This window comes from Mytilus californianus, unplaced genomic scaffold, assembly GCF_021869535.1.
Source record: "Mytilus californianus isolate M0D057914Y unplaced genomic scaffold, xbMytCali1.0.p SCAF_23, whole genome shotgun sequence".
Taxonomy (NCBI): domain Eukaryota; kingdom Metazoa; phylum Mollusca; class Bivalvia; order Mytilida; family Mytilidae; genus Mytilus; species Mytilus californianus.
In genome coordinates, this window is record NW_026262672.1 from 6184261 (window position 1) to 6198046 (window position 13786).

The 13786-nt window shown below is 34.5% G+C and overlaps 1 long non-coding RNA gene across 1 annotated transcript; it reads right to left on the reverse strand.

Annotated features, from left to right (window-relative positions):
* Positions 1 to 1219: 1219 nt before the first annotated feature.
* On the reverse strand, positions 1220 to 1684 carry LOC127732356 (uncharacterized). Its single transcript, XR_007996212.1, has 2 exons — positions 1545 to 1684; positions 1220 to 1353 (listed from the first exon to the last, which is right to left on the reverse strand). It is a non-coding gene; the product is annotated as an uncharacterized LOC127732356 (long non-coding RNA).
* Positions 1685 to 13786: the final 12102 nt, after the last annotated feature.

A 13786-nucleotide genomic window follows, 5' to 3' on the forward strand; every position in this document is an offset into this window, starting at 1 on the left:
CTAGCTTGGCTTCTGTAGTCTCTAGTTCACGTATCGTTTGTATCCTTTCCAATTCTAATTTCGCCTTCGCCTCGATTTCAATGTACTTTAATTTTGCCTTCAAGTCTGCGGCTCGCGAAGCAGTTTGTGACCGTTGTGATGCACTTGATCTATGTGAATGAGATGAATGACTAGACCTTGACTTACATGTATATGAACCTCTAGTTTCTACATTGTCTCTATCAATTTCCTGAACACGAGTCGTTATCCTTTTCATGAGATCTGCGTGATAGTTTTCACAAGTTTCGTATCGCTTAAATATCTCAGTTTCACTTTCACTAATTAATTCGGAATGACCATGTGACTCACTTTCATTTTCGATAAGATTCGATAATTGTTTATAAACACTTGTTAAATGATTCATGTTTTCAACTAATATATTTCGATGTTCACGAATGATATTTGTGTCTTTAGTGTCACTTAATTGTACTTCTATTTTGTTTGACCATGACTTCCATGAGGAAACGGCCTTCCGAAAGTTTTTCTGTAAAGTATCAACTTGCCACAAAAAACCCTTATCGGTTAAACTTCGCTGTCGTGTGCTAGTACGAGTTACACCGCTAGCCTCACATATATCGCCCTCGACTTCGCCTCGGGACATCATGACTAATTATTTCAAGTTATCAACAAAGGGATTTAAGCAACATAAAATCATTATCTATATATGATATCAATCAAATATGTAACCCTTTAAAATTCAAATGCATCATATTCAAAATAAACATACGTTTTGTACCCATATGTTCATGCATTTCATCATGTTAAAACAGTTTAAAGAATCCTTATTATAAACCCATATTCAAATACTATCAAAAATCAAACATAATACAAAATACCAAAACATAGCAAATAAATCAATGCAATAAATCAATAATGAGTCAATATCTCTAGTAAAAGTTCTCTTCAACTGTTCGGTCTTCTTTCTGTTGTTTCACGAATCACTATAAATGTGTATTGCCAAAATCAATGTCTTGAATCTTTTCCATAACTTTACACCATACCACATTTTACAGCATGTCTCATAAAAGTTCTGTTTACAATTATTACCGCATCAAAACGCATCGATCTGTAATTGTTCATCAAATGGATTCTTCAAATCTGTTTCGCAATCGTTTACACATCAGACAAGTCAATGATGGAGAGTTCTTACTGTAGCTGTGGGCGTCGCAAAATAATACACTGAAAGTTCTGATACTTTATTTATGTCGCAATTGTCAAATAAACATACAGTGCATCGCATACATTCACCCAGTTGTCTAACATTATACAAAGTTCATGGACTTGTATACGTTGTTTCGCAGGTTTACGTAAGAACTGAAAGTAGACAAAAAAGAACCATAAATAATTTTCAATGCAAAACCCTGTTGCACACCAAAGATATAAACAAATCGCAGTATAACCTTACACAAATCGCAGTATAACCTTACAAATATCATTATGACTATGCGAATATATCAATTATGCATATTAAAAGACATTTATTACATTAATAACGTTCAAATTACCTCTTTGGGCCATTAACATGTCAAAATTTGTGTAGCATCGTGATTCGTTTACAGGAATCTGATGTATCAGGGAAAGAAACGCCGATTTACTACTTAGCTTCTAATCGTAATATGTATCTTACTCTTAATCAGTGTACGACGGTAACATATTTCAATGTATAGAACGGCTCTTTATTAAACACCATGAACGAAATAAAACAAAGTCCAAAGTTGGTTGTCGTTCTTATACTTTTTTATTGATATATACAGTCCCCCAAAAGTTAAGCACCACCTATCTTTGTTGTATCGATTTTTTTTTTCATTTAAAAAAACCAGTTAATCCTCGAAAAAGAGAAAATATTCATGTAGCAATTTTGCTAACATATGCCATAAACAAACCATAAACTTAAGTTTGGTCACTGATGCAGGTTTTATGCATTTGAATTTTGCGTTCATAGAAATAGTGAAAATTACACAAATCAGAAACGGAATTTTAGTTTTACTTTGATTTTATTTTTTTAAAACAATTAATCACCCAAAATCATTAAAAGTCTCTACAAATAATCTTTGGTATGTTCGGCAAATTTAATGTCAATATTTAAGTCAATAGGATGTGTAACTACCTCTCTTCCGGTACAGTTCCATAACACGGCGTCTCATACTCTGTACAAGCCTTCTGAACTTTAGTTGAGCAAATTTATTCCATTCCTCAACAATTGCCCCACTTAAATCGCCAAGATTTTGCAAAAGTGGATCTCTGCGATTGAGATTTCTGCCAATGGCATCCCAGACATGTTCGATAGGGTTCAGGTCTGGAGACATGGAAGGCCAAAAGATAGTGTCAATGGCTTCTTGATCTTTGTAATCGGTTACAATCCCTGCCCTGTGTGGTCTAGCGTTGTCGTCCATGTACGAGGATCTTGACGCAAGTTTGAGATTCTCAAAATGAGGGACTACAATGTTTCTAAGCACCAAATCCCTGTATGTCTGTCTGTTCATGTTACCCTGCAAAATATGCATACCCAGCTTACAACAGTATGAGAAGAAACACCATACTGTAACACCACCATCAACGATTGCTGTCGTTGGGCAATTGTTGTTTTGGTGAATGACAGTTTTATTTCCCCGCCAAACTCGTATTCTGCCGTCTATTGGTCGTAACAGAAACCAACTCTCATCTGACAAATGAATATTTTGCAAGGTTCTCATGTTCCATCGTTGATGGTCATTAGCCCTTTGAAACCTGATTATACGGTGCCTGGCTATTAGAGCACGTCTTTTGACAACACGACGTGCTCTTAGGTAGCCTCTATGAAGTCGACGGAATAATGTTCGAGCACTAACACGACCACCTGGAGGCCAGTGGTGTCTAAGCTATGGGGCAGGAGTAAATGGGTTGGCTTTAGCACGACCACTAAAAAGTCTGTCATCACGATAGGTAGTTAAACGGGGTCTTCAGGACTTTGGTCTATCATTTACAGTTCCTGTGTCAATATGACGTTGTAAAAATCTGACAATGACGGTGCGATTAAGATTGAAATGGTTACCAATGCTCCTAGTGCTCCTACCGGAATTTGACATGTCAATTGCTTGTCAACGTTCACTCACAGATAACTTACCGCTTGCCATATTTCACAGTGACTTGGTGAAGGTCAAATTTCACCTGTACGCGGGACAGTAGGAAGATGATTTAAAGGCATCGAAACAGTGTATTTGTAAAAGTGCAGATGACCTTTAATAAAAGGTTGCTGGGCGGATATATCAGGGTTTATTTTTTTGGTCGTAATGAATTTTCTTAGTGTATGCTATAGGCAATTTATAACACCAAACATAAATATTTTTTTCGATATAGTTAAAAAAATATCGACAGTTATATTAAGGTGGTGCTTAACTTTTGGCGGACTGTATATATTTTTCTTAAAGGTTTCTGAATGGCCATGGATTATGTATTATAAGTATCTTAAAGATGGAAAATGGATGGATGGTGGGCAAACGTATACCATTGCAACGTCAGATGTTGTTGATACGTTGGATCCACCAGACATAAGAATGGAAGGTCGTCACCTTTATTACATATTTAATGGTAGGTATTTACACAACATTTCAAACATGAGAAGTGTCTTAAAAACATTTTTTTCTCTTAATAAAATAAACAAAACAAAGCATGCATGTAAGTTTATTTTATATTGGATTAAACAAGTTAAATTATAAAATTATTGACTTTGTCAGTAGTATACAAATAACTGTAAAAGAGGGACAGTCAAAGTCATAAATCGAAAATAAACTGACAACGCCATGGCTAAAAAAGAAAAAGACAAACAGACAAACAATAGTACATATGACACAACATAGAAAACTAAAGAATAAGCAACGCAAACCGAGCAAGTCCAGATAATGAAGAAATCTTGCAGCTAAACCGAGCATGTCCAGATAATGAACAAATCTTGCAGCTACCTCTAATAAAGACTTATTACACTGATTATGTGATGATTATGAACATACAAAATGTGCAAAATTTGCATATTGCTTCCATAAGGTAAATGTGCCTTTTCAATGGATCTTTATTCAAGTGAGGTTATGCTTGTGTTCTTTAAATGTTGGCCAGCATTGACAAAATGAAAGCACAGATGAAGTTTGTAGTTTTAAAATACAATCTGGTAAATGATTCTTAAACTCTGGTTTAACTTTATTGCTAATAACATAAATAAATAAAACAGGTTGCTATTTCTTTATTTCATATTTTACTGTATATATATATAAAAGGTCTTTTTCAAAACATTTTTTTCAAAATTTCTTTGCAGGCAATGATTTCAAGAAAGGGCCAAAGAAGATTGTTGACCTGTGAACATGGTGAACTGCGATGCAATGACTCATTTTTGATTAATCATTGTTAATTAGAATATCAATAAATTGAATTAAAACTAAAATGTGTTATCTTGTTTTAAAAATATAAAACATTAGATAATTGTCACGATTAAACGCTAAAAAACTGCAACGGAATCCATTTGTATCTAGAGGTGTCAAGGTTCCAGACATTGTACATTGTTCTATTAATTATGGGATTGCAAGGCAAAGGTTTTTTTTTGTTTGTTTTTTTTTTATTGAAAGACAATCATATAAAAATTAAGACATTATATTCCCTAATAATTAAATGGTTGACAAGTTTTAATTGATGTCTGTCAACATGACAGGCTGATGAACCATTGATATTTTACTGCCTTCAGTCATTTTTTCTGTTCATATCAGTTGCCTTTTTGCTCATATATATTATGCTACATATGTAAATCTGTCAATATTAGGAAAGAAACAATACTTCTGAAAGTATTTTTAGGATAACTTTAATGCTTGATGAATTTTTTCAATTAAATGTTATGCGATTCTACACCTTTAAGGAAGCAAAATTCACTGTGTTGAATGGTTTATGATTTTTTTTTTATGAATGACACATTGCTCATTACTCACTTTAAATTATTAAAACTCTTTGGAACCTTGAATAAGAACATGTCTGTCCATGTTACATTAAATAATGCACAAGACCTATTGAACTATGCAGAAATTAATGATGAGAGATTATCTTATCCATGGATAATATTTTTTGAATAAATACAACCCATAGCTATTAGAAAATGACTGAGACTGATGTTTTTTGCTTAGTTTTTAGTTTTCAATGGTTGTCACAGCAAAATGGGCACAGAGCAAATATGTAGCCAGATACCAAATGTGGTTTGACACCCTTTTTTCCAAAAGAGACATAAGTCCTGTTATTGAAATATTGCCAGAGAAATTTAAAATCACACCTGTCTTCTTATTATATCAATGATGATATTAGCACTGAGTGTAATCTCATTTGTCACCGTGTTGGAATATTTGCTGAGATTGATAGCTATTCTGTGTGTCCATATCATAGATACTCTCTTGGTGTGTATTGGAAAAGACTTTCAAAATGTACACATACGGGCAAAGGGAAACCAGAAGGAAACAGACAAGGTGTTACTGTAGCTGCAAGTCTACATCTTTTGCAAAAATATGGCTATGTAGTCCCGGTTGGATCAATTAAAATATATGATATTACTACAAGTCCCCCAATATACTTTCTGTCACATTTAAATTGGTGGTTTGGGGACAGACATCTGTTTCTGAGGCAAGTGAAAAAGGGGGAGGGGCAATTTTCAAGGGACAAGACTATTTATAATTGTTTTCAACTTTTTGTTGACCAAATTAATATTTTCTGAGTGGATATCAGACTGCTAATTGTGTAAGGTTTATAGATTTTCTTTACAGTTAATTTTCTACAATAGGCACCACTTCAGGTGGGATATGGTACATGTCTTTAATAATTGAAACTGTTCCACACCTGACCTCTTGATTTGTTTCTCAATTCCCTACTTTATGGTCAGGGATTGGGGTTGAAAAGGCTCATTTCCTAGGGGAAGTGCTGCCCAATTTTTTTTTAAGTCTGGACTTGTCATTTTCAGCCTTTATGGGGTGGGGGGATCGGTAGGGGTTCTTATCTTATTAATTGCAAATTGGAATAAGTAACAAGTTTAAAGGTTTATTAGTACAATCAGACAGATATAACGCTATAACAAGGGGCAGTTAATAAACTTAATTACAATTTGACAATTGCAAACAAAAAAAGTTTGTTGTTTTTATAACATGACCCAAATTACTTTTTTTTAATTTGTTTGTTTCAATGCTGAGTACAAGACTGTATCATATGCAGTCATAAAAAATAACAGATATATGCTCAACAAAAGACTCTGTGCTTGTACTATCAATTTGTGTTAGGAGATTCAAAAAGCACTGATAACTTGTTCGACAATTCTGTACAAATTATAATTTGTACAATATTACAATTTGTACACAACATATATGCTCTTTGTTTTGGTTATTGAAATTGAAAGTGGAAACTTCATGTTTGATAAACAAAATCAAGTTAGAAAATTTAACTTGTATCCTGTATCATGCTTATTAAGATAATGAATGTCCTTAGCTTTGCAAGCAACATTAATTTAAACATTTATTAAAATACATGTAGTATACAGTACACATGTATATTCTGTGATATATACAGAAGCAATGGAAAGCTCACCAACTGCGGACAAACAACCAAGATGAAGCACGACTGAAGCTCATGGAGTCACTGGAACCTCATCAACTATTACTAGTTATGGATTGGGCAATGAAGTTTTTGCTAATGCGTTACAGGGAGAAACAGTCTGATTTCTTCGGCCACAAAGGTCTGAATTGGCATGTCAGTGTAGCTATTGTCAAGCCAGAAAACACTACATTGCAGGTAATTAACATGATTAATGATTATTTCAATGCAATATTTTGTGTATTCAGACCAAAACAAAATTTGAACTTGATCTTTAACTTGTCATGGTTAAACTTTATTCCAGAATAATTTTTTTTACAATTCATTATCTTTATTACTTTAAGCATGACAAATATAAATGCATAACACTGAAAACTTCTATTATTATTTTAAGTCAAAGGACCATATTAAACTCTTCAAAAAATTATCAGATAAAAAAAAATTGATCTCTAAATTTTCATGTAAACTATATACCAAACATGGTATCATTAATTTATAATGCTGTTTGTCCTATGCATTTATGCAATGTACTTACCACTGTTGTAAACAATTTTGCAAGTTAAACTGAACTTGATCATTTGTATGATTTAAAAGAATATGATATGACTGTTACATGAATTCATAAAAATAGAGACAAATGTAATAACACTAGACAAATTATCATAACACATAAAAGATATTTAGAATTTTCTTTTCGTTAAAAACAAAATTAAACAACTTATGCCAAGATTTGAAGTTTTATATTATGATACATTATACAGATCATGCTTTTATAGATATTTATATTAATTTCAGCACAAGACATATGTTCATCTTTTTGATGGGGTACGTCAAGACTGGTTTGCTGTGGCATCCATCATAGAAAATACGTTGATGACCATTAAGAAGCAAATGCCGAATACAGAGGAGGTTTTTCTGCGTAGCGATAATGCAGGTTGCTACCACTGTGGGTGTTTTTGGCTCAGTTTATATGGAATAAGTCAAAGAACAGGTAAATAGTGAAGTTTTTATATGTCCAAATCAAACAATAAATTTGTTGTTCTTCTGTGCAACCCAATCTGAAAAATCTGTAAAATTTTGGAAATTTTGGGGAAAACACATGAACACTGGTTTAATAAACTAGTGCCAGAGATGCTTAATGACAAGACACACTAAATTACCTCTTATTTTTTTTATTTAAAAAAAACTTAGATTAGAAAAAAGATCTGAAAAAGATAGATTTCTTCCTTAGGCATGGTATTGGTGAGGTTTTTAAATAATCATGTTAAATAAAGGATCATTATTTCCGTTACTATAAAAACAAGTAACAAAAAATATTTGCACTTATCAAAATGCCAAAACGGCAAATCTTGCAAAGGTAAATATAAATAGGAAGATGTGGTATGAGTGCCAATGACACAACTCTCCATCAAAGTCACAATGTATTTTATAAAGTTTAACAATTATAGGTCAAAGGCTATCTGATATTGATTGATAAAATAAAAACCTGTTGTGCCACTTTTTCATCATTTCATGACAATGAAACCCATCAAAGTAGTGAAAGACACCTCAAAAATACTTTCCACATATGACAAAGTGAGAAAGCGTACGCGTTGGGTAGAAACTTGTAATGCCAACTTTCAAAATACCATCAATATTAGTAATATGTCAGACACAGGCACAGAAGGAACCTGATCAGAAGACATGGGATGGGCCTTAAGAAAAGAACGAAAGTTTGTAAGATTTTCTACAGAAGTTAAAGATTTTCTTAAGCAGGAATTTGAAGCAGGGGAAACTAGTGGAAAGAAATCTAACCCAGTTACAACATCTATTAATATGAGAACTAAAGTTGATGAACATGGTGTAAGAGTGTTTAAAGCTGACCAGTTTCTTCAGCCTTCACAGATAGCCTCATTTTTTGCTAGGTTATCTGTAATGAGTTAGAAAACAGCACCACAACAAAGCACATAAGTTTTGCCTGAAGAAAATGATGATGACCTTTTCAAAATTATTCGAGAAATTGAGGAAGGAGAAATTCGTGAAGTCATTCTGAATGAAGATTTACAATAACTGTTTATATAAAATTTTATTAAGCCTCACTTTGTTCCTCTGTATGTCTGTCTGTCAACAATTTTTGATTTCTGATTTTTTTTTAATATCACCAATTTTGAGAAACATATTTTGTATAAGCACAAGAACTTCAAAACTATTGGTAGAAGGCCAATGACATTTTGCACAATTGTTGTGAATAATGGTGAAATTTTTGTGAAATTTGGCTAATTGATTTTAGGGAAAAACAATGTTTTTTGTCAAAATGGACAGTTTGGAGCGAAAGCTCTAAAAGTATCAGTAGGAGACCAAAATCATTTTGAAACCGTTGTTGTTCATTATATTGATTGTGATTACTTTATTTTGGTGAAATTGGATTAATTTCACGACAGTAACGCTTAAAGATGATAGTATTTGTTGATTTGAGAAATTCGACACATAACTAGTTGTTAACGGTGGCATATGACAAGTCACATTTCTGAAGCGATTTACTTAGCTGTTTATCTTACCAAACAGGTCAGATAACATAAGAGCATGAAAAAAAAACTCGCATGTTGCCATACTGTTGTGTAGACAACTTACAAGGATGTCACCGTCATTCTGCTCACCTAACATATTTACTATTGAAACGATAGAACGGTTGAGATTGTTTGAAGCATTTCCCATAGAAAACCAGAGCACTGTGAATATCAAGCAGTTTTAACAATGGATCCTCCAAGGGTGACTGGGGAATAGAAGTATGGTCACCAATGGTCGTCCTCCGACGGGCAGTAAAACCCTCGCCTAAGTGGGGCGTCCGCATGGCTGTGCGGGATGTACAAAGTTGCAGCCATGTCCGGTCAGAATGGGGACGTTAAATCGTGTATTGAGAGAGCCACGCTGTTTGCACGTTAAGAATCCTTGCAACAACACTTTGAGGGGTCCGTAGGTGGCCTGTTGCAAGGCTAAATTTCTGTCCCTATCCCATATACCCTTATTTTCTGTGCAGTCTAAATTTCCCCGACCTTAATCCCTGACGCCTCTATTGCATAACCTACTTATTGTGTTTATTTGTTCTCGTCCTGAATATGCATGAAATAGTTGCCACTTGACGTTTAGCAACCTACAATCAATCAATAACAATGGATCCTCTATTATAAGTTTCTTTGAGCGTAGTTCAGTACTAATGATGCTTTCCAAACATTGAATGTCAGGAATTTCTTTTGGTGCGTCGCCACCACATCATTATTCATTAAATTTTCTGCCAAACATTCTTCCAAACTTCTATCTTGAAGGTTCAACATATCCGCATTTTCCTTCAGATCTTGTGTTGCTTTTACGTGTTCGACACGTGAATCCATGTCTTCCTGAGGCTACCGGCACTGCCTTAGTGTCAATACATGTCTTTTCGGTACAAACTACCCGATGTAATGACCCGTACGTTTTATTCTGTACATGTATTGGGTATTGCGGTCCTTTATCGATTATATTTACTAAAACAATCTCGTTTCTCTCATCTACTAGTGTTGCTTCTAGGTTGGTAATGTTGGCATTGTGTTTTTTAAATGACGCCTTTGCCTTTTCAGCTGATTATTTTATTACACACATCACATTTAATGGTCATTTTTCTAGTGTTTTTTCTGCACTGTCACCAAATAAGTACAAAACTTACCTAAAATCGCATTACCCCTATCTCTAGAAAGTCTAGTGTGTAGTCTATTAGCATCATGTCTTCAAAATCAATTGGGCAGATATCTGCTTGCAGTGCACCTGGTGTTGGTGAAGGTACTGGGACTGGGACTGATGGAGTAACTGGGGCTGGTGTTGCAAGTGGTGTTGGTGAAGGTACTGGGACTGATGTAGCAACTGGTGTTGGTAAAGGTACTGGGACTGATGGGTAACTGATGTAGGTGAAGGTACTCGGACTGATGGAGTAACTTGGGCTGGTATAGCAACTGGTGTTGGTGAACGTACTGGGACTGATGGAGTAGCGGGGGCAGGTGTAGCAAGTTTGACTGTTCTCAAAAATTGTCGTTTTCTGTGGGAAAAAGATTGTTTCAAAGAAAAATGTAGGAAGTACAAAACACTACATTTATACGTCATATCACAAATATTTCCGACTTTGTATGGTTTCAGAGAAAATGCGGCTCAATGATATCGGTCTCTTCCTTTAGTAGTATACAAACGAAGCAATGAAACTGAACAAAGATAATATGTTAAATCTAATTTGAAATTCAAAATATAACAAACTTTAACAATTTGATGAACAACTTTACTTAGAACTTTTAGAAAAATTGCCAATTTAATTTTTACAGTTTGCATTGAAATTAAAATTGAATGTTCCACTGCTTTTGTTTGGCCCACACAATTTTCCATTGATTTTTACTAATGTCAAATGTTGGCATTAAAAGTTTTCTACCCTTTTTACTTAGTAAACATGCCGTCATTGTATGTAGGTTACATTGTGGTTAATTTAAAACCAAAACACATTTTATCAATGTTAAAAACAATATTGACGGACATTTACCATTTTCAGCTCCATTAAAAAATCAGCTACAAAAAGACAAAACATTTATTTAATTTTTTTATTATGTAATCATTCAGATATTTATCTTTCTAATGTATCGGGAACAAATTAAAACAATAATGTCTTGCTAAATATACAAAATGACAATAAGACAACTCTCCATCAAAGATTGTTGTAAAGGTAAGACTTTGAAAGATGCCAAGTATCTTGTCACTAATCCGTTGTCATGGCTTTGCGGATCTGGACATGTCCGTCTGTAACTAGCAAGGGAACGCGTCAGTATTCACTAAATTGTAATACTATTTGCGAGAGACTCATCACCAGTACTTCATCATCGTGGTTAGCGGGCTGCACAGCTGATCAACATGGCCCTGAAAGCAGCCGTTGCGAAGGCAGAAAATAACAAGAAAATGATCAACAGACTAAAAAGATCTTACCAAAACTTAAAAGGCGGCCGTCCTGTCCAACTTTGCCATCGTTACGCTGCAAAATATGTAACCGCTCACCAAACGCCTTCGGACACAGAGCCGACCGTGCGTGGGCTGTAAAGCCAGTCAAGGTCGTTAAACACTTCCATCATCAAGATGGGCTTTGTTTACCGACTATACAATACACTCGAATGTAGGGCAGAATGGGTCTTTTGCAAATCTGTATCTGTTTTGAAATTAATTTTATGTATTTGATGTTCATTAATTTATCGAAAATTTGAAACTGTATTGACTTCATTTTGAGTTGATGGAATCATTAAATTATTTGATATTACATTTGTCGAATAATATATTTCGTGCATGTTTTTGATTTAAAAAAACTAGAGGCTCCCAAGAGCCTGTGTCGTTCACCTGACTCTACTTTGATTTTGGAAATCATGTAAAAATAGTTAAAATCAACTCTTTGAGGGGTCCTAAGCAAGGCAAAATTTCTGTCCCTATCCAATATACCCTCATTTTCCAGTGGCAGTCCAAATTTCCCCGACCATCATCCCAGATGGTCTCTATTTCTAGAATTATCTATTATATAATGTTAAATTGTTCTCGTTCTGACCATGCATGAAATATTTGCCATTTGACGATAATCAATGAACAATCAATCAATCTTGAATTGTTGATATTATTTGGTGTTCATTTTTACGTTCACTACATGCAAACTGTTTTGACATGCATATATTTTAAGGAACGACCTGATTTGGTTGGCACGTCCAAAAGCTGAATGTTATAACAATAGTCACATTATAGTTGTAAAATTGTAAAAAAAAATATGTGTTTATATATCTTCTATTGTTTACACGACCCCCAAGGGTGACTTGGGAATAGAAGTATGGTCACCATTGGTCTTCCTCCGACCGGCAGTAAAACCCTTGCTAAAGTGGGGCGTCCGTTTGGCTATGCGGGATGTACAAATTTGCAGCCACGTCCGGTCAGAATGGGGACGTTAAATCCGATGCCTCGTGTAAGGAGAGTGCCACGCTGTTTGCACGTTAAGAACCCTTACAACAACTCTTTGAGGGGTCCGTAGGTGACCTGTTGCAAGGCTAAATTTCTGACCCAATCCAATATACCCTAATTTCCCGTGGCAGTCTAAATTTCTCCGACCTTAATCCATGACGCCTCTATTACAGAACCTACCTATTGTACGTATTGTTAACTTGTTTTCGTCCTGAGCATGCATGAAATATTTGCCACTCGACGTTAAGCAATCAACAATCAATCAATCTATTGTTTACTTAAAGCAAAATTGAGTACAAATATGTTTTTTATGCTTCAAATGTACCAGGAATGAGACAGAAAGATGTAATTTTATATCTTACTTGATGAATGATTCTCAATTATGATACAACCACTAATCCATCAATACTCAATCACTAATCCATCAGTAATTGGTCTCAAATCGATCAGTAATCTAATCGATCAAATTATTAACACTTGGTCAGCACCTCATAAAGAACATTCAAGCCATGTATGGTTCCATTCGATTCAGTGGTTCTCTAGAAGAAGTTCAAAATGTAAAAAGTTAACGACGACAACGGACACTAAGTGATGAGAATAATTCACTCAGCTAAACAATTATATCAATACTCAATCACTAATCCATCAGTAATTGGTCTTTAATAAGTAATCTAATCGATCGAATTGGATGTTTGATTGGCTTCAAGGTATTAACACTTTGTCAACACCTCATAAGAAACATTCATGCCATGTTTGGTTCCATTCCATTCAGTGATTCTCTAGTAGAAGTTCAAAATGTAAAAAGTTAACGACGGCGACGGACACCAAGTGATGAGAATAGTTCACTTAGCTACGAAGCTTATAGTCAGGAATCTGATGTTCAGTAGTTGTCGTTTGTTGATGTGGTTTATAAGTGTTTCTCGTTTCTCGTTTTTTATATAGATTAGACCGTTGGTTTTCCCGTTTGAATGGTTTTACACTAGTAATTTTTGGGGCCCTTTATAGCTTGCTGTTCGGTGTGAGCCAAGGCTCTGTGTTGAAGACCGTACTTTGAACTATAATGGTTTACTTTTATAAATTTTGACTTGGATGGAGAGTTGTCTCATTGGCACTCATACCACATCTTTTTTATATCTATATACTCTTTCGGAAGTTAATTTGTAATTTCCATGAAACAGTTTTTCTCGGT